The sequence below is a fragment of the Condylura cristata genome, unplaced genomic scaffold, assembly GCF_000260355.1.
Source record: "Condylura cristata isolate star-nosed mole 26May11 unplaced genomic scaffold, ConCri1.0 scaffold00010, whole genome shotgun sequence".
NCBI classification, from domain to species: domain Eukaryota; kingdom Metazoa; phylum Chordata; class Mammalia; order Eulipotyphla; family Talpidae; genus Condylura; species Condylura cristata.
This window is the reverse complement of record NW_004567111.1, coordinates 36,503,224-36,530,162: the sequence shown is the minus strand read 5'-3', so window position 1 is coordinate 36,530,162 and position 26,939 is coordinate 36,503,224. Positions and strand designations below refer to the sequence as shown.

At 39.5% G+C, this 26,939-nt stretch overlaps 1 protein-coding gene across 3 annotated transcripts in view; it reads left to right on the top strand.

Moving 5' to 3' along the window:
• The first annotated feature begins 14,528 nt into the window (after positions 1 to 14,528).
• Positions 14,529 to 26,939, top strand: part of ENOX1 (ecto-NOX disulfide-thiol exchanger 1) — a 489,446-nt gene continuing 477,035 nt past the window's right edge. For all 3 annotated transcript variants that reach the window (XM_012723223.1, XM_004680132.2, XM_012723222.1), the window contains exon 1: positions 14,529 to 15,379. The gene's annotated coding sequence lies outside the window, so the exon portion shown is untranslated. The remainder of the gene's footprint in view (positions 15,380 to 26,939) is intronic.

Below are 26,939 nucleotides of genomic sequence, written 5' to 3'. Positions count from 1 at the left end.
AGTTTGCATTCCCACCAGCAGTGCAGGAGAGTTCCTTTTTCTCCACATCCTCACCAACATTTGTTAGTTTTTTTTTTTATTTTAATAAATCAACATAGACTTTATTGAAGGCAATTATTTGGTCTTTATTGAATACTTCGTTTAATAGCAATAATTAAATGTCTTCAAATGCATCCCTAAAAGAAAGAAAAACAGCCACTTAAAAATATCTTGAAATATGGCCCTCTCTGGTGGTGCAGAGGGTTAAAACACAGCACTAAGAAGCTAAAGCCACTTCTGCATGAGTTTGATTCCCGCCTGCCCAGGAGGTGACCACACATGGCGTGACAGATCTCTCCTGACCCGCCCGCTGCTACCCTCAGCAGTGTAATTCGTCGATCTGATCTGCCTGTTCTGCTCCCCACTCTGTCTCTGGTGAAGCCTCTTGCAGCCCCTGAGCCTCTGGCCTGTACCCCAGTTCTGTATGCACAAATAAATAAATCTTTAAAAAAATATCTTGAAATATTTATGGTGGGAAGCAAATGTCTTATCTTACGTCTTTTATTCATATATATTTGTATTCAATTGTACACTACAGTTAGGATCATATGAAAAACCTGTAACAAAGAAAAATTAAAGCCCAGTAGATGGCACTGTTTGCTACTTTTTACAAACTAATTCAGTGAGGAAACATTCTCCCAAACCTATTTGCTGTTACAATAATCTAAATCCAACCCCCATTTTTAAAAAGCATTACTTATGAGGAGTGCAATCATTATGTCCGTTTCTAGACCCATATTGAATAACTCTGTCACAATTTATTCAATGGAAAAGTACTTACAGATGATTAATCTTGTCTAAGAGCAGAAAGCCTTTAACTTGTTCCTTTTCTTTCAGCGTTACTAAGACAGCTGTATTTCTCCTCCTCTAACATCTCCCATACACACTACAGATGGTCTCTCTCCAAAAAATATGTAGGTTCAAAAATCATTTTCTGACCAGCATTGAACTTGAAAGTGAATGCATTATGTTAGTATTGGAATTATACCTAGCTGTTCTCTAACATCATTTTTTTTTTCAAGTATTATAATACATTCATGAACCAACATTGTGTTTTTGTTGTTGTTGTTTTGTTTTAGCTAGAACAATGTATAATCAGTGTAGGGGTGCCACTGAATCAGAAGGGGCGCGGGTGTGAATTTTGATGGCTTAGTCTCAGTTCTAATTATGTGAACATGGGTACAATTATTGATTCATCTTTATCATATATATAATAATAGTAATAGTCATAATAATAATACCTACTCCTTATGGTCATTGTGAAAATGAAATGAGTATAAGCAGCCAGTACGATGTATGATGCATAGAAGGTACTCAAGTACCGTTTGTGTTGTTACATCAAACTTAATGTCCTGAAGTCAGGCATGCTTTACACAAAACTTCCTTCAAGAGCTTCAGAAAAATAAATTCCATAATCTCTATTAGTAATCTGTTTCATTCAAACACACCCCCAACCTGAGCAATGCTAACTGACTGTGTTTTCTCATTGTGAGCACCAAACCTATATTTTTAATCTTCTTGGGCTTTGAAGGCCCATGGAGGTGATTCAGCAAGCATCATTTACTGCTGAAGGTTAAAGCAGCTGTACCCTGTAATCTCCTACTCAGCTGCCAATACCAATTTAATACAGAGAAGTGAACACATGGCTGAAATGTTTAGCACAGTATCTATTTTTCTTATCTTGGTTTTATATTATGAAAATTACATATTTTCTACAAAAGCTAGTATTTCTAGTTAGTGATAGTTTCCCAATATCAGGGCACTAAATACATCAAAGTGATAAGGTAGTCTATGAGTTAAAATTTGATTTCTATTGGCATTCAATTTTATGAAAATTCAGAAGTCAAGCAGAAAAAGGATAATAAAATGAACTGGAATATTCAGAAGGGAAAAAATACTAATCAAGAAAAAAAGTGTGTGTGTGGAGGGGAGGGGGTGGTCTTGCCCTAACAACAGCTTGAATTTTCTATATTTATCCATGTGTTTTTGCTTCACTTGGTTGTCAATTTTAATTGGCCTGCAACATGCTGTGGTTCTAATATATTCAGAATTTCAATTGTTATTTCTGCCATCTATTTTTGTATCCCTGAATGCTGCCTATTCCTAATGAATAATGAGGGCTTCTCTCATTATAAAAATAAATAGCTTATTAAATTTACTGTTAGTTTCAATATCTGATGACACAACTGAATAGAGGTGCAGAAAATGGGAAACTGTCCTCTTCACAAACCACAATCACTTTACTCAGAGCAAGAATGATTCCTCAAGGTTAAAAGTTAAGATTTTATAAAGGTTAAAACCAAGGCAGGTCTATACTAGAATGTCAAGAGGCCACTCTTGAGACACATGTCTTTCCAATGTAATTGTGTTTTTAGATGCCAAGACTTTTTAAAAAGGAAAGAATCTTACTTTGCATATGCATGTATATGTGCAAGTACATTTATCTATATAAACGTTGTTGATTTTAAAATTGGAGAAGCCACATGATAAACTGAAAGGGTACAGCTTTTGAGAAAGACAAAGCTAGATTCCTAGATAGATACTAGAACTTATTAGTTTTCTTACCTTGGGAACTTAGCCTTTTGGAAGCAGGGCTTTGTCATCTGTAAAACATGATGATAATACATGCCCTACAAAGTGATTGATGAATTTTATACACAATGCCTGTGTATTTTATCACAATGTAGAAGATACTCAATATGCTATTAAAAATTAAGGCATGCGGGGATTACAATTGAGATGGAGAAAGAAAAAAAAGAAAAGAAAAAAATGTACAAAATGATGTAAAAATAAACTGTTGTAAAATAAAAAAAAAAGTAAAAAAAATTAAGGCAGAACTTAGGTGAGCTCTGAAATAACATCACATAGAAAAGTTCAGATTTGCATCAATAAAAAATTGGTTGACAAAAAACTTTAAACCTCATCATAAAAGAAATAAAAATTGAAACACTCTAAAAGTTTCTATTAATATTTTTAAATTTAACAACACTGTATACAACATTATTAAATAAGGTGAAATTTGCAGAAAAAAGCAGAACACCCCCCAAAAAAGGCTTTACATTGCTTCTAGTCCATTCATTTGTTCATGCCTAGTAATAAAAATGAACCCTTTCCCTGGATTAACACTTAACAAGTATTTTCTATGTTTTATTTGAACTAGAACAGGTTGATATTTATATATTTAGGCTTGCTAGTTTAAATAATGCCCATGTGTATGCATCTATATTCTCTTTTTTTCTTTTCAAGGATATTAATTACCACATGCTCAATCAGTATATAAAAATTAAAGGTTAAGCAAAATAAAGATGGTTGAAGGGTTTGAGATGTACTTCAATCTGTTTTTTATTTCTGTCTCTCAGATACCTCACTTGATATGAAATTTGGAATGAGCACTTAAAAGTATTAGTTTTAATAAAGAAGTAATAAAATCAAACTGTCACACATTGATACTGAGTTCTTTATAAGTTCAGGATTTTATATTCTAAAATTATTCAAAATGTCACTGGAATACAGTCTTTATTTTAAATTAAGATTTTCTTTCAAGAGAAAAGATTTAATTGATGTTTTGTTTGTCAGTTTTTCTGGAAGATAAAAAACTGAACTAAGGAACATGAGGTTAGCTCTAATTCAACAATGTCTGTTTAACAGAGGCTGTGTGGGTGAAAAAAAAAAGGTTGGTAGTATCTTGAATTGATTGTAATTCTGAGAAATAAGACTTAAAACATTCAATTTCTGACTTCTTTTATGGACCATTTAAAAAAGATATTTTGTTTCATTCTTTTTAAGATTTATTTATGCATACAAGAACTGGGATACAGGCCAGAGGTAGGGATGTGTGTGAGAGAGGATTCACCAGAGACAGAGTGAGGAACAGGACAGACAGACTGGCTGAAATACTGCTGGGTGGGTAAGCAAGTTCTGCATGCCATGTAGTTCACCTCCCTGGCTGATGATGGAACTTATGTTGCCATAGCTGTGGATAGCTTCATAGTTCTGCGTTTTAACCCATTGTGCCACCAGCGAGGGCCCAAAAGGTATTTTAATCTTCTAGTGGCATTTTAATAGATAAAATGTTACCAGAAGACTAAATACTAGAAGATTAAAATACATCTGCAAAGTAATAGCATCCTTCAAAAAGGATGTTGACTTGGTCCCTAAGCTAGTATAAATATCAATCAGCATCATCATTTGATTCTACCACTATCAAAGTTTGTAGGACTCTCTGAGCAACTAATATGTGAGCAACACCTTCAGCTGAAATCTACTGTAGCTAATAGGATTACTGTTTCCTCCCACATCTAAGCAGAGACTGAGAAATGCACAGCATTTCTCACAACCTTTTGTCAATCCACTCTGTTGTCCCTTCACTCTGAACAATCCAGCTTGTGTTCTGAACATTTTTCAAAGCTCCATATAGTATACAAATATCTCAGAACACTTGTCACTAGCAGAAAGAGAGGACATTAATAGCAAACACTTGATTATAAACCATGTGTGTCCTGGTTTTATTGTCTGGCTCTAGGGTTTTCTTACCAAAATGAAAGGTTAAGCTTGAATTTTTTAAGAATCTTGCATTTGTTGTACTTTACAGGACATTGTTGAGTATATACATGTGTTGTATTTTGCAGGACATTTTTGAGTCTATTACAGAAATGGCTATTGAAAATTGACTTCACATTTCATTGAATTAAACAGAAAATTAGCAACATACAATGGTTTTAATGGCTGAACAGCTGCTTAAATGGAAAGGTGGTTGTGAATTCAATAATTAGTTCTTGAGTTCTGGTGACAGAAAATTACACATGAAAAATTAAACAACTATTTACTAAGCACTTACTATGTGCCAGGGTCAGAGTTAAGTGCTGAGATACAAAGCAAAGAACATAGATGTGCTTCTTAACATGTTTGTAAATCTGCTAGGATTATTGCTGTGAAGTTCCTGCAGCATTAGTGAGAACATAGGGGCACAGATCCTGCAGGTTGGATGCTTTCTAGAATTGTGTGAACTTGCCCAGGAAACTTAGACAAACATTTAACCTCTTAGTCTCATTTTCTGTCTATCCAAGTGGGTAACAGTGCAACCGTGCTCCCTAGCTCCTCGCTGTATTGGTGTGATAGACAAATAAGATAATCGATATGAGAATGCTTTGAAAATTATAAAGTATTCATTTTATTTTCACTTTGCTATAGACAGATATAATAATTTCCACCTATTCATCTCACAAGGATGCTGTTACTTCTTGGCATTTATTGAACAACAATGCTCTCTCACTGATTTACAAATAGAATTAGACAGAGTTCCTGCCCTATGACTTTAAACTCGGCAGACATGTGTGATAAAAAGACAAGAAAACATTCCAGGTAGGCAATATTGTGTGATGATCATTAATGTGTTTATAAAAAGCCTTTGCATTTTGTAAATAGAACGTGCTGTGGGCATTTTTCATAGTGCGTAAGTTATTTGCTTATTTTGAAAAAAAATATAGCTCACTTAAAGTGAATCAAGAAGAAAGGTATGAGAGGATTGAAATGATATGTAATTGTGCAAAAAGAAAGATGGGGGAATAAGTCATACCTGGGTGGATGAGTCCAAGAAGGTGTACTGACTACCTTACTGCATGCTTTATACTGCTGAATCCTGCATGTGGAAAATACTGGTATTGGCATGAGATGGACAGCAGCTTAATTTGCAAACAGATTCTTTACTTTTCTCTGGAAATTATGCCAAATAGTTCTATTCATGGTTGACTGGGCTGGTATGTTTGTCTTTGAAAACATTACTATTTTTGAACAGTAACAACTATGGTAGTTTTCCCCAAATGTTTTAGCATTTACACCTTAGATGTTTCAAAAAGATTTATGTGAGCAACATAATCTAGTCTTTGTAATAACGTTGGAGATGGGCAGCCTCATTATCTTTAAGCAAGAACTGAAATAACTAGAACAAAAGTAAGTAAAATAATTTACTTGAAGTAAGGCAGTAAGTGGGATGCCCATGGTCTGAACCCAAGTTTTCTGACTATGAGGTGTGTTTTCCTTCTTCATTTTATGAAAATAATTCAACTGTCTAAAATAAAGTATTATTATAATGTTGGAAAAAATAACAAGCAAATTCCATACATAAGATGAATTTCAAACTATTGCCCACTATACCTTCATCATCCCAGTTGTGGAATTTATTTTCTGTATATTCTGTTAATTTTCTGTATTTCCAGAATAAGGCAGTCATTAGGAAGATTTTGTGAAGTGGTCTCTCTGGATAAACACTGACTTAAGAAATGTCACTGTGAACATTTAATAGTGGCATGTTTCTCTGTGTGCATAGTATGTTTCTTATGCAAAGTAACTAATACTCCAAAAACAGATCAATGTGAGAATCAGTAAAAGTTGAAAGCATTTATTTTCATCTATCAGTAATCAATGTGTAACAGGAATTCAAAAGAGTGAAATGATTTTAGAGAAATATAAGCCCAAAACAGTCATAATTGACAATCCCATTTTAAGAAACTAGATTCTAGTTAATTGTACTAATCATAAGGCTGTATGAGTAAACACATAGAGATTCAATAACTGTACTTGGTTGTTACCAAAACTTTAGTAATACCCTAGAAATGCTAGTAGTCTCCTCATCCAAGATTTAGTATGTGGCACATTTTGCAAGAGTTAGGGTACACGACAACTACTATAATGACTTGTGGGGTAGTGTCACAGTTCAGGTTGCTATAACAGAATACCATAGACTGGGTGATTTAGATAACAAACATTTAGTTCTCATGGTTTTGAAATCTGCGATAGAAGTGCTGGCATATCTGGGGCCTGGAGGCCTCTTCTTGGCTGAAGATGGCCATCTCATTGTATCTCAACTGATGAGAGAAAGCCCTCAATATCTCTTCTTCTAATTCTATTCATGAGGGCTCCAACTTCATGACCCAAACCCCACCTCTTAATACCAGTGCCATCACACTGGGCATTGTGATTTTAACATATATATTTAGAGGGAAATGAAAACATTTAGTCAATAGCCAGTAACCTAATTCTCTCTTCACATTAACAAGATTATCTCACTATAACAGTTGTTAAAGACTAGTTTCCATTTATTTTCATTTTTTTTCTGTTAATGTCATGGAGTAACACTGTCAAAATATATCAAAGTAACATTCTAGTCTGGACTTCCAGTCCTATTTTATCCCAGAATCATCTGCTCAGAAGACTACTTGATCCATGTCTGACTTTAGAAAATATCTATCTGTAGATAGATATTTACTTAGATCTATCTGTAGAGAAGACAAACCCACCATCTCTTGTTAACTCAATTGGATAAAATCACTTTTTTTTGGTCAGAAAACTCTTCTTTATATTTTGAATAAGTCCTAATATGTCACAGATTAAGAAAAATACAGATTGAATCTTTGCTTTTGAAAACTTGATTCATGGAATATCTTAAACATGAAAAAGACCTTGAGTTCATTTACTTTTAAAAACTTGTTATTTTTATGACATGATTCTCCATGAATCAGTACCATGTCATGCTATTTCATAGCAATGGAAACCCTGAGGAGATCTTCATGGTTTGGGGCTAGGTCCAGTTCTGCAGTCTCAGAAAACTGAGGAGTGATTTGCTTCAGAAGAATTGAGTCATGTAACTAAAATCACAGGAAGCTGATCTCTAAGAGTGCATATGCAACTGCCATGAAGGGTGGGAACTACAGCAGCCAGGAAAAGGGCAGATGTGTGCCTTTTGTACTGGACTTTTTCAGACATTAATGTGTCAGAAAGAAATGCCATATATTTTCATGTATTCAGAATACATGGGAAAGTAAGTTAAAAAGGACTATCTGTGGGGGAAAATAGATGTTCCCAAGTGTACGCGATACAGTTCTTGTGTCATTAGAGAATTTACAAACAACAATAATAAGAACTGAAAGCTGACATCTTGAGAAAATATAAAGAAAGCAGACAAATCAACTCAAAGGTTCATTTCATGGAGAAGGTGGGTTTGTTTTTTAGGATTCTCCAGAAACTTAAAACATACATAAATGCACATATTTAGGTATATGTAAAGATCTTTATTGTGAAGAACTGGCCCCTGTGATCACAAAGATTTAGATGTCCCATTGTCTGTTATCTGTAAACTAGGGACTCAGAAAAGGCAATGGTAAGGTTATAGTCTAGTCCAATGGCCTGACTACTAGGGGAACTGTTGGTGTCAAGCAGTGAATGTGAATTCCCCTTTTCTCTGCCTTTTTGTTCTAGTTAACCCTCAGCAGATTGAATGATACAGACTCACCCACACTGGTGAGTCTGTATCATCTGCTTTGCTTGGTCTACAAACTCAAATGCTAATCTCATCTGAAAACTCTCCACAGACACACTCAGAAATAATGTTTAGCCAAGTGTCGGAGTATTCTGACAAATAAATAAAATTAACCATCACAGAAGATAAACTTCACCTACCCCCTACCCTCTATATCTCCTGGGCCACATCATCATTAGGGAATGAGGAAATGTTTAGATGATCTCATTTAATTGTCACAGAAAGCCCCAAGAACTTGGTATAAAATTATATCTATTTATATATCTCTACTGAGGTAGAGAGATTAGATACCCATATTTTCTCGGACAGACTCATATTTCAATTCTGATCTTATATCTTATATTTTTACTTTTCTATGCTCTACTACTATTAAATAGTAATATTCTTATAATGCTTTGTGAGCATCATTTTAAAGGATTTGCAGCGCACATAATTTTAATATAAGTTCATTAAATTAAAATTTTTGGAACTTATTTTCCTTTTTTCTTAGTTATTCTGGTCAAACATGCTTTTACTCTATTAACTACTGATTTTGAAAATGGAGTAAAAAGAGTAGAAATTGAGACCATCCCTTGAAGCTTCAATCAAGCCAGTTACCAATATGAGGGGGGCACGTATTCAGCTCTCATGGATTTGTTCTGGCTTGATCTTATTTTCCAGTTTCAGATTTTCTGTTTCTGTTTCACTCTGCCTTTCAGATTCATTTATCTCTCAGATTCAATTTGGTATCTTTCAATGAAGACCTTGGTAACTCTTTCTGCCCAAGGTCACTTCTCAGTCCCAGTAGGCCTACATAAATAAACTTGTAGCAGCTGACTCTGGACTCAAGATAGGTGGTCTCATCTTGTATTCCTGTGCAACAAGAGAACACCTTCTTTGTTATTGAAATTTTCTGATATGATAAATATGATGATGCTCACACCTTTGATAAAAAGACAGGTTATCAATTCTCTAAAACTTTTTTTTAAAGATTTATTTATTTACTCATATAGAACTGGGGTACATGTCAGAGATGTGGAAGGTGAAAGGATTCACCAGAGACAGAGTGAGGAGCAGAACAGGCAGATCAACGAAGTACACTGCTGTGGGGACAGCGGGTGGGTCAGGAGAGGTCTGCCGCGCCATGTGGGTCACCTTGGGGGCAGGTGGGAATCGAACTCATGCAGAAGTGGCTTAAGCTAATTAGTGCTCTGCTTTAACCCGCTGCACCATCAGGGAGGGCCCTCTAAAACTTTTTAATACATATTATGCTATCTGTATAATTTTCAAGATTATACCTTGTTGCATGTCATATTTAATTATCCCATTATTTTCTTCTATGAGCTACACATATAGGATTGTAAATTGTGTAAAAATTTCACAATTTATAACATTGGGTGTATATTTCACTGAGAACTACTATAGAACATTCCTCTCATTCTGGTTTTTGTTTTTCTCTTCCCTACTACCATCAATTCTTTAGCTCTCATTTTGAGAAATGGCACCAAAAATTCAGCTCTCTTAGATATGCAGAATGGGACAGACTGGAATGGAGTTATTTTATTTTGAGAACCTGTAAGTTCTTTGTACAGTTTTGCAAATTTGCAAAATTATAAACATTGTCATATGTTTAATTAATAATAATGACTTTCTAGGTAAAACAGAACAAGCCAATTGCGTAAGTAGGAAATTCTCTTGGAATTACAGCCAGCAATGGTATTGTGAAACTCCTTGTAACACAAGCAAAATAAAAAGTAACTTTTCCAAATTTTGCCTGCAGCAGTCGCCATAAAACATGAACACAAATAATTCACCTTCAGGCCAAACCTCCTGCAGAACCAATAGATGGTCACTCCCATGAACACTCTGGTTACTTATTGAAATTAAGACTCTTTTCTGCTCCATCAAGGAATGTAGTACCAGATCCAAGGTCAGGCTGGGCTTCATCTTGGGGGTGGAGAGAATGGCCAGGGGCCAAGGAGCAGGGCTTGTGACTCCAGAACATGTCAGCTCAAGGTGAGATTAAGTTTTTAGAGTTGTTTTAAAGTACTCATTGTTAGAGAGTGAAAGTGGGGGAACACAAAAGGGAAATTTCACAGGGAACTAGTTAAAATTCTTTTTAAAGGACTTACTGAACACAGAGCACATCTTGGAAAAAATATGAAAAAAACACTTTTTGAAACTTTGTGAAACTGTTTTTGTTAAACTGTTAGCATAAAAAGGCTTAATTTTGACATAAATGACATTTAAAACAATTAAATGTATGGAAAGAAAATGTCTGGGAGGATATATACCACAATAGTAGTGATGGTTGGTTCCCAAGAGGTGATGTTACAACATTTTTTCCCCTCCTTTATACATTTATGTATTGCCTTTCTTCCCACCCCCCCATCCCCCAAGTAGCATGCACCCTTAACAATTTTACAATTAAGGGTGAGAAAAGAGTGGATTATTTTTGTATTTAAAATAAAAAGGTTTACAATTGGTGTTAAATATTCATATACCTAAATTATTAGCTCAAAGCACCACTGAGGAAGCAGAATCTGTGTGATAGAAAAAAAATGACTAATTAAAAACAAATGCATATAAATGCTTAGGTTTTGCAACAGCAACAAAATTTATAGAATTACAGTATCTCTAGACTTAGAGAACCCACAAATTCCTGTATGTGCCTGCTTCTGCCAACTTTTGGTTGTTTGTGGCTTTCTTAAAATATCATTGGGAGGAACTCCCAGGAATCATCAAGCCAGCTCAATGTTTTTCAAGTTATAATCTAACAAAGACTTCCAGAATTTCTATAGGAGCTCCCTATTCATGCATGTGCTCCGTTTTTTTCTTTTCTTTTTTTGGTCACACACTTTGATTTAGAGCCAAACTGTGCAGTTACTGAGTTCCTACAACCCCAGGGCCCCTTTCTCAAGTTACTTTATATGATTTCCTTAACTAACCAATGAGGTTCATGTCATCCACATTTCCCAGGAGGGGCTGATAAAGTTCAAAATTGAGTTGTTCATAGTTTCACAAGTTGTTGGCCAGCCTGGGATTTGAACTCAGATCTTAGAATTTGCTGCCCAGTGCTTTCTTTATATGATACCAAGATTGCCCCTGGAAAGTTAAAAGATGTAACTAGTAGTCTTGTTTCTCCTACAGCCTGTAGGGCCCTTTGGGTGGCACTCAATGGAGTGGTTTTCAACAGCTCTAATTATGTTAATGCAACTTATAAGTGGGAGAGGAGTTCATGGTACCACTGCCTCTAACTATGGACCACTTTTTATTTCCTCCACTCATTACTTCTCTTTACAAATCTGTCATGAATTGAGTTTTTTTTTTTTTAATTGTCTTAACAGACAATGACTTTGGATTGATGGGTGAAAAAAAAAACTGAGAAGGCAAAAGTTAAGAAAATTTGAGGAGAGTAATAAAAAATATGTCAACAATATCCAAGAATAGACTGGTGGGTTTTTCTTTGTATATACTAATATTTAAAAATACATGGGAGACTACCAAATCTTTGGTTGGTTGAATATAAACTCTAGCATATTCTAATTGATTCTGCTCTGCTGAGGAAACCTATTGGGTGTCACTGCCAACATGGTCCATTTTTTCTCATTAATCAGTTTTTTACCTTTAAAATTCAGAATATAGCAATAGACTAGATTTTTACTTTATACATCATATGATGTATGAATATGAAAATATGCATATTATACATTGGTAACTCATAATCAATTATCAAGTGAATGGTTTATTTATTTAACAAATGAATTCATTAAGTCATATTGGCAATTCAAATTGAAGTTTGTTGCACCTGGTAAAATGATAAAATTATGCTTCTGTTCACTGTTTAGTTCTGAAGAATGATGACTGAAAGATTGTAAGGTCCTTCAAGGCAAAGACAGACTGTCTTTTAGATTTTATTCATAACAACCACTTCATGAAAAACAGCTGATTTTGGAGTAGGTATTCAATAAATACTTCTTTGGTTTGCTGCACATTCTTGGTGCTGACACTGAAATAAATGACTAGATTAATAACAAAAGTAGGGATATTAGTAAATCTATCATTTTCTTTTAGCCACAAATGTCAATGTACATCAGGACATATGTTAAAAAGTTTCTTAACCTGAGCTTCAGACAAGGTTTCCTTACACCAATGAAATTTCACTCCATAATTTTTTGTAAGCCCTCTTTCCAGAGGAGAGAATTTATAGCTTCCTTTAGTTTCTAGGAAATTTATAATCCTATAAACTATTACAAGTCATTGGTATCTTATCTATCCACCTCTGCCTAAAATGCCAGCACTTATAACTAAGGAAACCTGTCTACATTTGATTGGAATAAACTATAAGCTTTTTAATCTTTTTCCCTCATTTTTTACCCTCCCTAAAGATGCCTGACCTCCAACAGAATTAATTAGCCCTAATATTAAAAAGAATAAAGGTATGTATAACACTGTAAAGACAAACAAGATAACATAAGGCTTCTTGACCTGTGCTAACCCTGTACTGAGCTGGTACTTTGCGTGCAGGTACAGATCAAGGTGGTTTTTTATCTTTTAAGACTCCAATGAACTAAGTGATCTGGGATCAAATTATGGGGGAAATTACCTGTATCTGTAGGCCTGGTCACAACCATGAAAATGAACAGTAGCACTTCAACTAACGGTTCCTACCTTTTCAATTCAAAGATCTAGGGCACTGGGCTCCCAGCATGAGTTGAGTTTGGAATTCATGGTACATGTCACAGTCTAAATTGATCTGATTTTAGTGGCACAAAGCATTTGCTTTTTATTTAGACTGACAGTATGGTATAGTTACTTGCGATGAAATCAGTTTAAAATGTTCAGCTACACAACTTTTCCAGTCTTGCGTTTTTAAGGAAGTTAATATTTGACTAGTTAATTGTATTGCTGTAAGTTGAAAGAAAAAAGTTATGTTAAGGAACATTTCCTTCTAGGAAGAAAAGTAGGAACTTTATTAATATGCTCACAGAAGACCCTGAGTTCAAAGGAACTGAAATTTAGCATGGAATGCAAAATTGGTGACTTTTGCTTCAGAAAGGATAACTGTAGTAATGCTAAGGTTGAAGGATATAGGCCTGATGCTATAGCAGAATTAGTAGTTGGGGTGACACTACTCTTATTGGCAAATGTCAACGAAGTAATGCTCTTTCTACAAGAGACAATCCCATACCTGACAAGCTCTAAGAATCATTTTTCTTATAACCCTTGTCCTGTCCTTATGCTCTAGAAGAGAAAAACTTTCATGAATGGTGACTTTTCCCTATAGGAGAGGTTAGATTTCCTAGGGCTGAAGCAAAGCAAATTTTAACCTTCTTATACACCCAGAATATCCCATTGGAGTAACTACAGAGTGCTCAGTTGCTTGTATTCTTTAGTGTGGTTGCACAATGGGTCAGTATTCTCTATTGCCTTTTTTTTTTTTTTTTTGCATGGGAGCCAGAGAGGAAAATAGTCATGCAGGGGGTGCAGGGGGAAATGGCATAAGTTAAAATCCTGCAAGCCTAAAGGGGTGGTAATGGCTTTCCAGCATCCAAGACTTTGCCTTCAGGATATGTGAAGCTAGAAAACAATGTCATTCATTCAACATTTATAGCACTCACATAATGTATGTGGATTGTGCTAAAAACTAGAGGGCTTGCAAAAGGATGCAAAAGACAATTCTTGCATGTACAGTCCTTCCAGTGATGCTATTTGAAGCATCGCCCAGACCTATGACCTTTCATATTCTTGGGTGAACAAAACTGTATTCAGAATTAAAAACAACATGGAAAGGAACTCTGTTTTAACTATGTCATTTTTTTTTTTGTGGAAAGACATAAAAATGTACTGAAAACATTTATTTCTAAAGTGTACAATATGATTTTAAAGAATAAGGAAATAGGGGTTTTAAGTGCCCAAGAGAGGCACCAGTTGGCCACACTAGCAGCTTCTTGGAGAAGGCTGACTTTAAGTAAACTGCACTGTCAGCCGAATATGAACAAAGAAGAGGCCGGCACTGTTACCTGGGAACTGGACAACTTTGAGGAAAAGTGGTTCCTAAGAGAAAATAATAACCACTTTTTACCTGGAGAAAGAAGTATTCCTCCCACCCGCCCTGCTTCCCAAGGTCCCCCAAACCTGTATGTTGACTGCGGCCACAACTGAGCCACTCACACCCCCGCTCCGCATCCTTTACTCAGGTGAGGCCGCGGGTTGCGCCAGGTTGGGTTCTACCTCCCACTCCGCGCCCGCAGCCTTGCACACGCCGGTCCCAGCCAGTAGACGGCCACGTGCGCCGGGTCCCCGCTCCGCCTCTCAGCAGGTCGGGTGCCGCCAAGGTCGCCGTGGCAACCGTGGGATCCGGATCTCCGTTCCCCACTCTGCGCCTAGCAGGGAAGTCCCGACTGGGGCGGAGGGGGGCTGGGGCGAGCGTCTCTGACCCTTCCAAGAGGAGCCAGCGCAATCGTGGGCTGCAGGCCTCGCCTTTGCTGCGTCGGTGACGCCGAGCTCGGTTTAGCTCCTCCGGGTTTGGATCCCCAGCCTGCACGCACCACGCCGCCTCCCTCTGCCGTCGCCGGGCGGGTGGCTCCCCCTGGCTAGATGCGCGTTCAAGCCTCCTTCTCCGGATTTCCGGAGGCGAAGAATTTTGCCTCGGTCCCTACTAGCATCTCCCGGCTCTCTCCCCCTCCCCTCGCGACTCCCCCTCCTCGTGGGCGCGCGCGCACTCACACACACTCACACTCGCAGGCGCGCGTGCGCACGCTCGTGCGCCCGGAGCGGCGGAGTCTCCAGCAGATCCCACTCTCTCGGGCGCCGCTACTCACACAGGCTTCCAGCCGCCACGGGGCGTCCTCCGTCTGCTGCAGCGGCGGCGGAGGCGGCCGAACGAACGACAGCTGCAGCCCAGACCGATCTCGTTGCTCAGTGCCCGGGACAGAGTCGGAGAGAAGCGAAGAAGGAGAACGTCAAGGCGTGGAGGGGCTGCGCCGCGCCCGGCGCCCGGCTCTGCGCGGCAGGCTGCCTCAGCTCCCCGTACTGCGACCCCAGGTAAGCAGCTCCCGGGCCCGCAGCATCCACCCGGCGCCCGGACCGGGAGCCCGGGCTCTCCGGTCCCGCCCCCGCCACCGCACCCGGCGGAGATTCGAGAGGAGTGGGCTTGGGGGGAGGGGAATGCAGCTAGAGGTGAGGCTGGTAGGGAGTGGTGCGTGGAAGCATGGGGGCTTCAGCGCAGCCTCCCGCGCGTTTCCTCACCCTGTCCTAGCCCCAGCCGGGTCACTTTTACAAGCCCGGGTGCCAGGCGCCCCAGACAGCTGTTAGCCGCTCTCCCGACTGTCGCCTGCCAGTTTTGGCTCAGGGCTCCGCGCCCGTCGCGCGCCTCCCTCCTCCCCGGACCTTGGACAGCGCACCCCGCAGCCCGCCGCCCCTGGTACCGCGCCCCGGACCCCGTCCGACTGGGACGGACCGCCTGCTGTTCTCTTCTTTCCAGGTTGTCACCCTCCCGCCCAACGTCCCTTCACCCCCCAGCCCTGGCCCGCTCTAGTGCGGGTCAGAAACTTTCCTCCCCGCTTTGTCTGCGCTGGGCACTATTGTTGTTATTTGTGATTGTCTCCTTACACGGAGACTCAGACACCTTGGAGCAGTCTTCCACGGCGGGAGCACATGCTGCCCGGCACAGTCGTAGTCGAAGAAGCAGGACGACGGGACTCCGAGGCTGCCAGGGTGCAGAGCCCGCGTCCTGGGAGCTGGGCGCCGGATGCCTCTCTGCCTCCCGGCGTCTCCGGACTCCACACGTGCGCGCCTCCCACGAATACGGCCCCTCCCCGACCACCCCACGTCCTCCCCCAGCACGGCCACGGCCACCCCATAGGTTGGACACCCGGGGCTCGCTGGTACTGATTGGCTGAAGATGTAACCCCACCTCCTTTCTGGAGGGGGTGATTCTGGAGTGTTGTGGTTGTTAGCTCTCAGAGCGCAGTTGGGGAAAGTGGGGTCGACAGGTGGGGAACCGACTTGGTAGGATCCCCGGAGCGCACAGTGTATAACCACTCACCCACTCTCCTTATCCAAAATCACTCCTGCTTTTCTCCTCTTCTTTCTCAGTATTTTGCTGCTAAGCTATTCAAAAAACGGATTTGAAACTCAAATTTTACCAACCCTGTATTTGTTCGGTGGTAGCAATGTTTAAAGCAGATAGAGGGTCTTAATAGAAACAATTGCATGCGCGGATGTGGCAAACTGGGCTGCGGTTTGAGTCCCAAGTAGTTCGGAGAAAGTAATGGGTGACTAAGAGATCTGAAGAGGGTGGAGTCATTGCAAAGGAAATCATTTCCTAGAGGATGAGAGATACAGGTATGTGAGCTTGAAAAGCTGAGGGAGAGGAAGTGGGTCACTTGTGAGGTGAGATGTGAAAGAGAGACCCATATGGCAGAAGTGGATGCGTTCTGCCACAGACTGTTCAGTCTGGGCAACGCAGAAATAAATACACCTAATTCTGCTAGTACCTAATTTGCTTCTGTTTTGTTAGCGTTTCTTTCTTTTCTTTTTTTAATAGTAGACTATTGTAATAAAGTCAAACTATGTAATGGATTTTGCTTGTTCCAGTTTCTTGTAGTACACAGATTTACAAATAGTAATGGATTTTAAAAGGTGGTAGTTCAAATATTCTTAAGAGATGCACTAAATGGTTAAAGTGCTTTTGAAATATTGTGAAGAAAGATGGATGAGCACTGCACAAAACCCAAAGATTGTTTTGGCATTATTTAGGGCCTTTACAGAAATGTATATGTATGCATAAATGATACTGATTTCTCTTCATTTCAAAGCATGATTGCCTGTAGCATTTTCAAGCTTTAATTCCTCCAGGCTGTTTTGATGTTGTGTCTGTACATCTCAGAATATTGTAATTCTTATCTTTAGAAGGCTTGTCAATGCAAAATAAACAGCAACTGATGTAAGTTAATGTTGACAACTTTATATTGAGTTCACTGTGTATTATTTTATTTGTAAGCTAGTGAAATATGTAGGAATAACATAGCATGAACTGTCGTTCCCCAGGGATCCATATCAAAACAAAGTGCGAAATCACATGAGGCTATTCCAGGGAGAATAATTCAATTCTTAAAATGTATATATTTTAAGATTCTTAGGTATAAGCAGTAATAGTATTTTCCTGTTTGAATTATCTTTGTACACAGTGGTAGCACATGGTAGCAAGTAAAATAACATGTTAAATCTTACATGATTTCAAAGTTGATAGCAAAGGTTTCCCATTTAATGTTATTTGTATATAAGTAGACAGAGTTGCTTTTTCCTATTGGAGGACTTTGTATTTAAGGTACAGAATCTGATATATCTGACAAATTGGAAATTATCGCCAGTGGTGAGAACATAATTCTTACAATGTTTTCACATTTCTTGGGTACGTCTTGCTTTGCTCTCAGGAATTTAGACTCTAGTTTTGAGCCTATCAAATTTAGATGGGTTGGGAGGTAGGTAAGAGAACAATGTATAGTCAGACATACACATATACCTAGATGCAAATTATGTGGACACATTTATACAGAGAATGCAGCGTACATTTAGTGGATTTATTAATATAGATGTGTACATATGTTATTGTCATTCTTTAGAATTTCTTCTCATTTACTCTTGTCCAAAAGGTGGCCGGGTTTGAAACTGTAGAAAGATTATCACCAGTAGAATTGTCCAATAGATCATGGAAACAGACAATAGTATTTTGTTGCCTGGCAACCACCTACTGTGAATGAAAAACAAAGCACTGACAGCTGCTTCCACATCCTGATATTCCTACTGTAGCTCAAGCATTACAGCCCTCCAAATGAGACAGATCTACTAAAGTTTCATTTGAGTAAGGTGAAGCTGGGTTTCTTTGGGATTTTTTTAAATGAATATTTAAAAATTTTATTGTAATAAGCATTATGTTGTTATGGTGGGATGAAATGAGGCGTCTAATTCAATTGCCCTCTTACGCCCAGTATACACTGAAAAGGGTGAGACTGGGAGTATTGTTTAGACCCTTTTTATTCTTCCCTCTATGGTCATTAAACACACAACACGTTTTTGCTGCCATCAGGTACTCAGGATATTACAAAAAAAATGAGGTCTCTTTGATTCATAAATAGATGGCATGGTTTTACTGCCAGTTGGGAATTAGTGGTTGATGTTCTTACTGAACATTTTACTTTCAAAGGAGGCTGATGTTCAGTGTTCAGCCAGGTAATGTGCCTTGACCCTGGGACAGAGCCATCTCCAGGATGTTCTTCTTTAGTCACACTTCCCCCTCCTCCATATCCCCTCTGAATTAGTCTTTCTTTGTTCTTCATTTACATAAAATGTGTAGCTGTGTTTTTTATGCTAATAAGAATACTTAGAACATACAGTAACATTTAGGAGTAAGATTTCAGTATGGACACCGGGCTTGATTATGGTTTGAGATGTACTTTATACTAGGTACTCTGCTTCCAGTCTCTAAAAGTTCTGATTCTTACCTCTCCCCAGACTGAGGAAATGCAGCCCTTTCCTTGTTTATTGCTTTGCAGTCTTTAGGTGGAAGATTGTATTGGTTAATCTGCAAGAGTTTAAACATTACAGCCAAACACTTACTTATTCTAGACTCTGCAACGTGACACTGTCTGTGCAGAAAGAGCTCTGGGAAGTACTTGGGGTAGACTGTGTTGCTCTTTAAACAACGCTATCTTGCCAGAGGTGTTACCTGAAGCCTGTTGGTGGAGGGCAAGTCACCTACCTGTGAGGGGTATGGAAGGCATAGATGACCCTGAGTGGCTTGCTGGGTGGTGAACTTGGACCACATATTGTATAATAAGCCTTTCTTCTAAATTTAGGAACTGTTTTGCATATACGATAAATTGTGACATTTTAAAGAATCTGTATTCCATTGTTTGTTATTTATACAAAGGAAAGCATTTAACTTTAATACCTCAAGTAGAAAAACCTGGTGTGGACTGGCTGCAGAAACAATGCAGTGGCTTGTTAAATACCATTTTCTCCAGAAAATCTTGTGCTTTAGCAGATTTGTAAGGGGAAATAAATTTATTTTCAGCATGTTTAACCTAGTTTTGAAGTGGCTAGGCAGAATTCAAGTGAACATCACTGAATTAAAACAAAACAAAACAAAACAAAAAACCCCAAAAAAACAAAAATCAACATTTCCCACAGGATAGTTATATTTTGTCCAGGTTACCCTTATTTAGGTTATTGTTATTTTTAAAAATTTCTGAACTCATCTGTAGTTTATACATCTAACTTAATATTTTGGAATCTTAAAATTTATCTTCTGATAGGTCTTCATGTACAAGATAATGTGTGAATGTGTATTGTAAACACAGTACATATATATATGTATATATATATTCTTTTTGTTATTTCATGCTTATAAATCAACACTGAATGTCTTGATTTTTTTTAATACTGTAAAGAGAAGCTTTAAGCAAGAGATATTTATGATTTTAGCTTCCTTATGTCAGCTTTTGCTATTCAAACCTGTAAGCTCTCACCTATCCAAATAGGATGATTGATAAAAACAAGAAAACAAATAAATATATATCTAAGCAGTACCGCATTTGCTACCGAGCAGGTTAGCCAAGAAAGCATATTTTCTTATTCTTAGACACAAATAATCTCCCACACATACCCACATACACATTGAGTTTAATATTTGTAGACTTCTATCTTCAGAGTAGATAGTAATAGTATCTTGTAGTAGCTTTTTAAGTAAAGTTAATATGTTCAGGTTTTCAAAAGTACAGTAGCATGGGGAAATGCAATAAAATTATTCCCTTTAGAAAACATTCTGCTATGTGCCCACAACATACCCCATTTCCTGCACTGCCCAGTTTACCTACAATGTGCCCTCTTTCTTGATGTAATAATGCAAGTATTTCAGTCTCTCTACAAATAGTAAAAGTTGCGAAAGTGGACAAAACATGGTTGTTGCTTTCTACTACTGTATGAAAAGCGTTAAAGTAGTTAACATATGTAGTATTACTTTGGAATATGCTTCTTCTCCGTGCAGAAAGTTATATCAGTTGTATTGATTATTCACAAACACAGCCATCCTAAGTACAGAATAGCTCCTTAACAGCCCACAGCAGCATAACGAAGGCCTTGGTGGCAAGCCCAGAGGAATCCTTTATGCAGTTGGAGCTGGACAGTGAAGTTTGCTGGCCCCAGTGTAATTATCCAGACTGGAAAGTGGCCAAGGTGCTGCGGCTAACGCCCCACACAGTTGGAGAGAAGCTGTGGAGGCATCCTCAGTGGGTGAGAATGTCCCTCCATTGCTTTGGTCTCACCTGCGAGAGAGCGCATTGAGTAGCACAGAAACCATATAACTCGTGCCTTGTAGGCTAGAACCTGGGGCTGCCACTTGGATCCTGGCTCTGGCCTAGTCCGGATCCCAGGCAGTCTGGGCCACTGAAGTAAGACTTTGTTCTTTATCCTGCTCATCTTTATGAAGTAGGTGGGAAGAGATGATGTCTCCAAGGACACCCCTGGCTGAACCACAAGCAAAGCCACGGAGACATGCTGCCCATCCCCCCTGCATACCTCATGCCTTACTACCACGGCTGGAGATTATCTCTCAGGTGGGCTTTCCTTCAGTTTAGTGTCAGCACACCTTTGCTAAGTTGTACAGTGAGAAGAGATTAAAGTGCTTCTCTGGAGGGATTCCTGAGTGTCTTGCATACATTAGGTACTTCTTCTGTATTTGTTTAGGTTCCCTAGTAGACACACCTGCTATTTTGACAGAAGGTAGTTTTGTCCAGAGAACCCATTTAATAAAACCATATACTTTTTTTAGGATTATTCACAAACCTTTATTGAGTATTTATTAGCTAAATGGTATAATATTGACTCTGGGGATCATAAAGATTCCTAAGGCGCAGTACTCACTCATGGAAGAGAGCAGGCTACTGCAGCAAAGTCTGAAGAGAAGTGCACACTTCAGTGTGGTCTCAAAGTGACGGAGCGGGGGAGTTGGTAGATCTGGGGCTCAGGGTGGGAGACCGACCATGGGGCACCTAGTACACAATCTCCCTGTGCAGAGGAATCCCATGGAGTGCCTGGCACAGTCCTGATTGCTGTGTTCTACTGCAACCCCACAGGACAGTCTTCAGGGACACACCTGGTAGAATAGACATGGTCAGCTTCAAATGGAAGGCTGGTGTCTCACTGCACTCTTCAATCCATCCCCCAACCACATGACAGCATGGTCTTTCTAAGCTGCAAATCAAAAATGGCAATGCCCTCATCTAATTCTTTCAGTGACTCTTTATCACTTTAGACAAGGTCTCCCAAATTTGCTTCATTGTAAAAACCAACAGGGGCAATAATAAAAGGGAATCTAAAACAGATTTTTCAGTATCAATTTGCAGCTTAGAAGAACCATGCTGTCAGTAGTTGGGGGATGGATTGAAGAGTGCAGTGAGGGCACCAGCCTTGCATTTGAACATGACTGTGTCTGTTCCACCAAGTGTGGCCCTGAAGACTTTATCCCGTGGGGCTACAGTGGAACACAGCAATCAGTCCTGTGCCTGTGCAGAATTCTACAGGCATTTCCCTGTTCCCAACCTAAGGGACCTTTCTCCCTAGTGGTGGTGGTATGGGCATGGGTGTTTGGCAGTGTCCTGAGGTTAATGACCTCTGAAATACACCTCATGCAATGACATAAGAGAGCTGGGCCTCCCAGGCTGGCTTCCTGGGCTCTGGGGGCCACAACTGACATAAGTTCTACCAGGTCCCAGAGTAACTGAGCTTCGGTGCCTGCAACAGCAGTCTGCTAGTGAATATGTGATGTTGGCTCTTCGTTGGCCTTCCTTTCCTCCACTAGTACTCCCTAGGATCTCCTCCCAAAAAGGGACTAATACTTATATTCTATCTCAAGTTCTGTCTCTGGGGTTTGTCCATAAAAGATACTGAAGAATCTGCTTTTCATTCCCTTCTATTATTGCCCCTGTTGGTTTTTATATTGAGGCAAATTTAGGAGACCTTGTCTTAAGTGATAGAGAGCCACTGACGGAATTAGATGAGGGCATTGCTATTTTTGATTTGCAGCTTAGAAGGACCATGCTGTCATGTAGTTGGGAAATGGACTAAGGAGTTGGGGGCATGGAGGCCAGCTTGGAGGTGGCGCTTCTTGGGTAGGCAAGTCATCACCTGCACTGAGGTAGGAACTAGGGATGGAGACAGGCAGAGGGATTTGGATGGAAGTCTGTCTAGGAAAGTCAGCATGACCTAGCCTTTGACGGAGGTCCCATACTCATGCTGCTCAAAAAGTGAGATCTAGTCATCTTCCTACTTACTGCCATGCTCTGAGGGTTAAGTGTGGCACCCCTTGAGCTGCTGAGCGCCTTCCACCTGCCTGTAGTCTTGGTCAGACATTCGGGAGTTAAGATACAATTTTGGGCATAAATAGAAGACAGAAAGATAAATTGAAGAATATAAATAATTCACTACCAGATCATTAAAGGAAGAAAGTTATATTTTACCAGAAGGATTGTGGAGTTACAGAGGCGAGTTGGAGAGATGACTGTAATGTATGTCCATTTTGTGATGAATAGTGATTTTTCCTCCATGCTCTTGGTTAAGAAGCAATTTTCATCCACCATCAGTTTCTGAAGACCTAACACTATTGTTTACGCATTTGTGTCTATTGTTTCCCCTGCTTCTCTGATAGCCTATATTTTAGCTAAGTGAATGAGTTTAGCTGAGAGGGGGGCTGGTTCTCTCCTTGTTTTGTCATGCCAGGTTTTTGACTAGTTTCTCCTGTAAATTCTTAGCTGACTAGTTCTAAAAGGAGATCAAGGGATATAGAGACTAGGGGAAAGAAAGCATAAATCTGTAAAGAGAACCATTTTGAATTAAAGGTTAAAACTTGTCTGAGATACAGAAACAACCTAAATACCCCAAAACAGATGACTGGATCAAGAAGATGGGGTGTATATATACACAATTGAATACTACTCAGTGACCAAAAAGATAAACTCATGTCATTTGAAGTAACTTGGATGGGACTGGAAGGGATTATGTGAAGTGAAGTAAGTCAGAAAGAAAAATAAAAATATTGAATGGTTTCACTCACAGGAGGAAAATAGGGAAACCGAATAGAGTAAGAAAAAAAAAAAAAGAAAAGACAAAATTAGCAGGCATGTTATAGGCCCAAGATATACAGCTGAGGGGTGGTGTGGGACAGGGGTGGAGAAGGTCAAAACAAGGATGAGAAGAGTACAAGGGACTATGGTGATGGTTCATGGGTGCTATGATGGTGGGAGATTTATGGGGATTATACTTCAGGGGATGAATAAAATATTCTACAAAAAATAAACAACGATATAAGAAAATTAAAAAAAAAAAAGTTAAAGCTTGTTAGTTGATAGGGCACAAAATGAGGCAGTTTTCTACTTGTCCCATGTATGGATTCTAATGTCTGACTCTGTGATTTGAAATTGCAAAAGCTGAATAATCAAACCAGAGAGATCTGACACTGTCATATGTCTGCAAAAGTGGTATTCAGCCAAATGACAAAGGGGAGGCCAAAACAGGAGGCGCTGTAGAATGGCTGACCTCAGAGCTTAAAAGGGAGAACAAGGAGCAGCACTGAGCACGTGAGTGAAGGGGGCCGAGTTGCTGTGGGCGAAACAGCGGAAGGAAGAGGCCCTGTTAACTTAAAATATGGATGCACATTTATGGTATTTTTAAATAAATTTTTTACTTGGAGATAGCTGTAGATTCATATGCAGCGGTAAGAAATAATCTTTCGTGTCTTTAAACCATTCCCCATGATGTCATCTTACAAACTATAGTGCCATATCATAGCCATGACAGTGAGTGACAGAATCCATAACTCTTGTTACAATTTCCAAGGTTTGACTTGTTTTCATTTGTTTGATATTGTGTGTGCACATCTGTACATGAAGTGTTTCCTCTGTTAAACACTTAAATTTTTCTTTTTAAAAGTCCCTTTTAGAATTTTTTTTTTTAAACAAAACACTGACACATCACTTAGTTAAACTTGTTCTGGCGTAATTGTAACTGAACAGAGAAATATAGGCCCAATTCCCTAGTCCCTTTCCATATCTGGAATTTTGCAGAGTAGAATCTGGGGCCGCACGAATATGGCAGGAAGGCTTCCACTTTACTCATTCCCCTTAGTATATTGTCAATAAGCATAATGAGCATATTAATGCTCATTATCCCTCTTCTTCCTTGTCACATTTCTCCCCTTACAGTTCAACTCCCCCTTCCTCTCTGTGTGGGATGGGACTTACCTTGCTTGCAGGTGACCTTGGCTCTGGGACTCAGGGACGCCACTACTGCACAAGTCTCCAGCCTAGGGAGGAAGCAGTCATGTGCTCTTGGTGAGCATTGATGATCACACTGTCCTGGGCTAGACTCTGCTCCTCCATCACCAGAGGAACCAAATCTGTATTTCTATTTTTCTAGTTAGACTTTCTCCAGTTCCTGGACTATAAATCTGCTGAAGTTTCCTTCTGGACATTCTAGCTTCTACCTTTGTGAAAATCTTGTTAGCTCCAGCCAGGATAGAAAGTACCTGCATTTATAGTTTACCCCTTCTACCAGGTCTCTGTGCCTTTACTCACTATTTGTTTCCTCCTGGGGACTGGTTATCCACATGCTGATTTCTCTTTGCCAAATTTCTCTTTGGACTTGGCATTTTGGCAGTTTCCTCTAGTGTCTTTGCTCTTCTGCCCTTCAGTCACCCTTTCACGAGCCTTCCTTATTTTCTGCCTGCAGTTCTTCCTGACCCCATCTCTACGTGTCATATTCTTATGCCCGTATTAACAGATGGGTCTCATGACTCCTAAATGCTCTTTGGTTTACAGGTCAGACCTCGGCTGCATAAGGATTTGGTTTTGCTGGCACTTCACTTTCCTGCTCAGGGATGCTTTTTATATGCATTGTAGAATTCCTGTAGATGTATACGTGGTTATGTAGCAAAATAATGGGAAGAATGTTAATCAGCATGCTGTTCCATGAAGGAAATGGGACTCAAGCAGCATCTTCAAGTACAAAGCAGTTTTAGAAGTTGTGTCAGAGGAAGCAAAGTTGGAGGCTCCATGACAGGTAGGAGACACAACAGAGCTGGGCTTGCTTAGGACTGTGTGAGGCCTCAGGCAGTATGCTGACCTGCTCAGACTCGTCCCACTGTTGGTAGTACTAGGTAGCAGTGAGCATGTGAGGCAGCTTTACTCCCTTTCCAGGGTGTCCCCAACTATGCATGGGGAGCTGAGAATTGGTGCTAGGAAAATGCTTCAGTGCATTTTCAAAAATCTGCACAGATAATCCAGTCATAGGTACCCTATCCAGATGCCAGGAGCAGCACCTTAAGGCCTTGCCACTCATGTGGGAGTACTCTTAGGATACTTCCTAAGATCTTGCAATTCCCCATAGTGTCTATGGATTTGGACCTGGGGAAATTCAAAGCTTTGACTAAAGAAGAATGTGAGTATTGAAAGTAGCCCGGGTGAGGGTGGTACATGTATTCAGGTCCTAATGTTTGCCTGTCCTTGCTGGGGAACAGGGCTGGGGAGTGTTTTGTGGGTTGGTGCACACGTTATGAGCAGAGAGATCTCTTTGGAATCTGTGTGGAAGGCCACTCACTTGCCTTTACTGGTCATCATGGTCAGAAATGGTGAATGTGTGGTGGGAGATCACTGAACTCAGTGGCTCTGAATGAGCTGACAATGGAGAATATATAAACTTACTTTAAATGGACATAAACTTTGAAGACAAACAGTTAAGAAACATTTCAGCCTCATGGACACATTAGGGTTCTACTTAATGTCAGTGCCAGACTGGAAAAGAATGAATCACGTACACACCTATAATAACTAAAGAACAATTTGTTAGTAAGAAAACACCCATTATGCCCACTCTTGTGTGAGTTTCTGTCCTATTCCTTTTTTCCTTTATCTCTGAGAACTGAAGTCCCCATGAAAGTACATGGGGTATACTTTCCTTCAGGAGAGTGGTGCCTTCTGAAGCAACATTCTGAGCAACATTCCAGTTGCTCCTTTTGCGAAGATTTAACCTTTCTTTCCTTATTTCCTTCCTCATTACTCAGTAATCTACAGGGGCAAGAAGAGGCATTTTAAAATGGAATTGTCTTGGGCATTAGGGATTTGATCCTGTCAAGCAACCCAAATTTGGTCCTTAGATGTTGGAGTTGTTTTCTACGCCTTGGCTAGTACATGCTGCATTGTGATGAGTTGGCTGTAGTCTCTGATTTTTCTCAACTAAATGGATTGTTGGCATGTCTGTGTCAACATTATCTTGTGTGTGTATTTATACTTAAAAAGTTCAAATAATTGTGACCAACCTTGATAGTTACTTTGTGGTAGAGATCTGATGCTTTTTGGGAAAAGCATGTTATATATTCTTTGTGCCAGATGAGTATTTTCTTTGCCAAGTTCACTCAAGGTGCTAGAATGCTGTGGTGAACAAAAATTATCAACATGCCTGTCCTCATGGGAGTTCACAGTTCACTAGAAAGGATATCAAATAAAATGGAAATACTTATATAATTGGGATTCATGAGAAGTCTAGGAAAGTC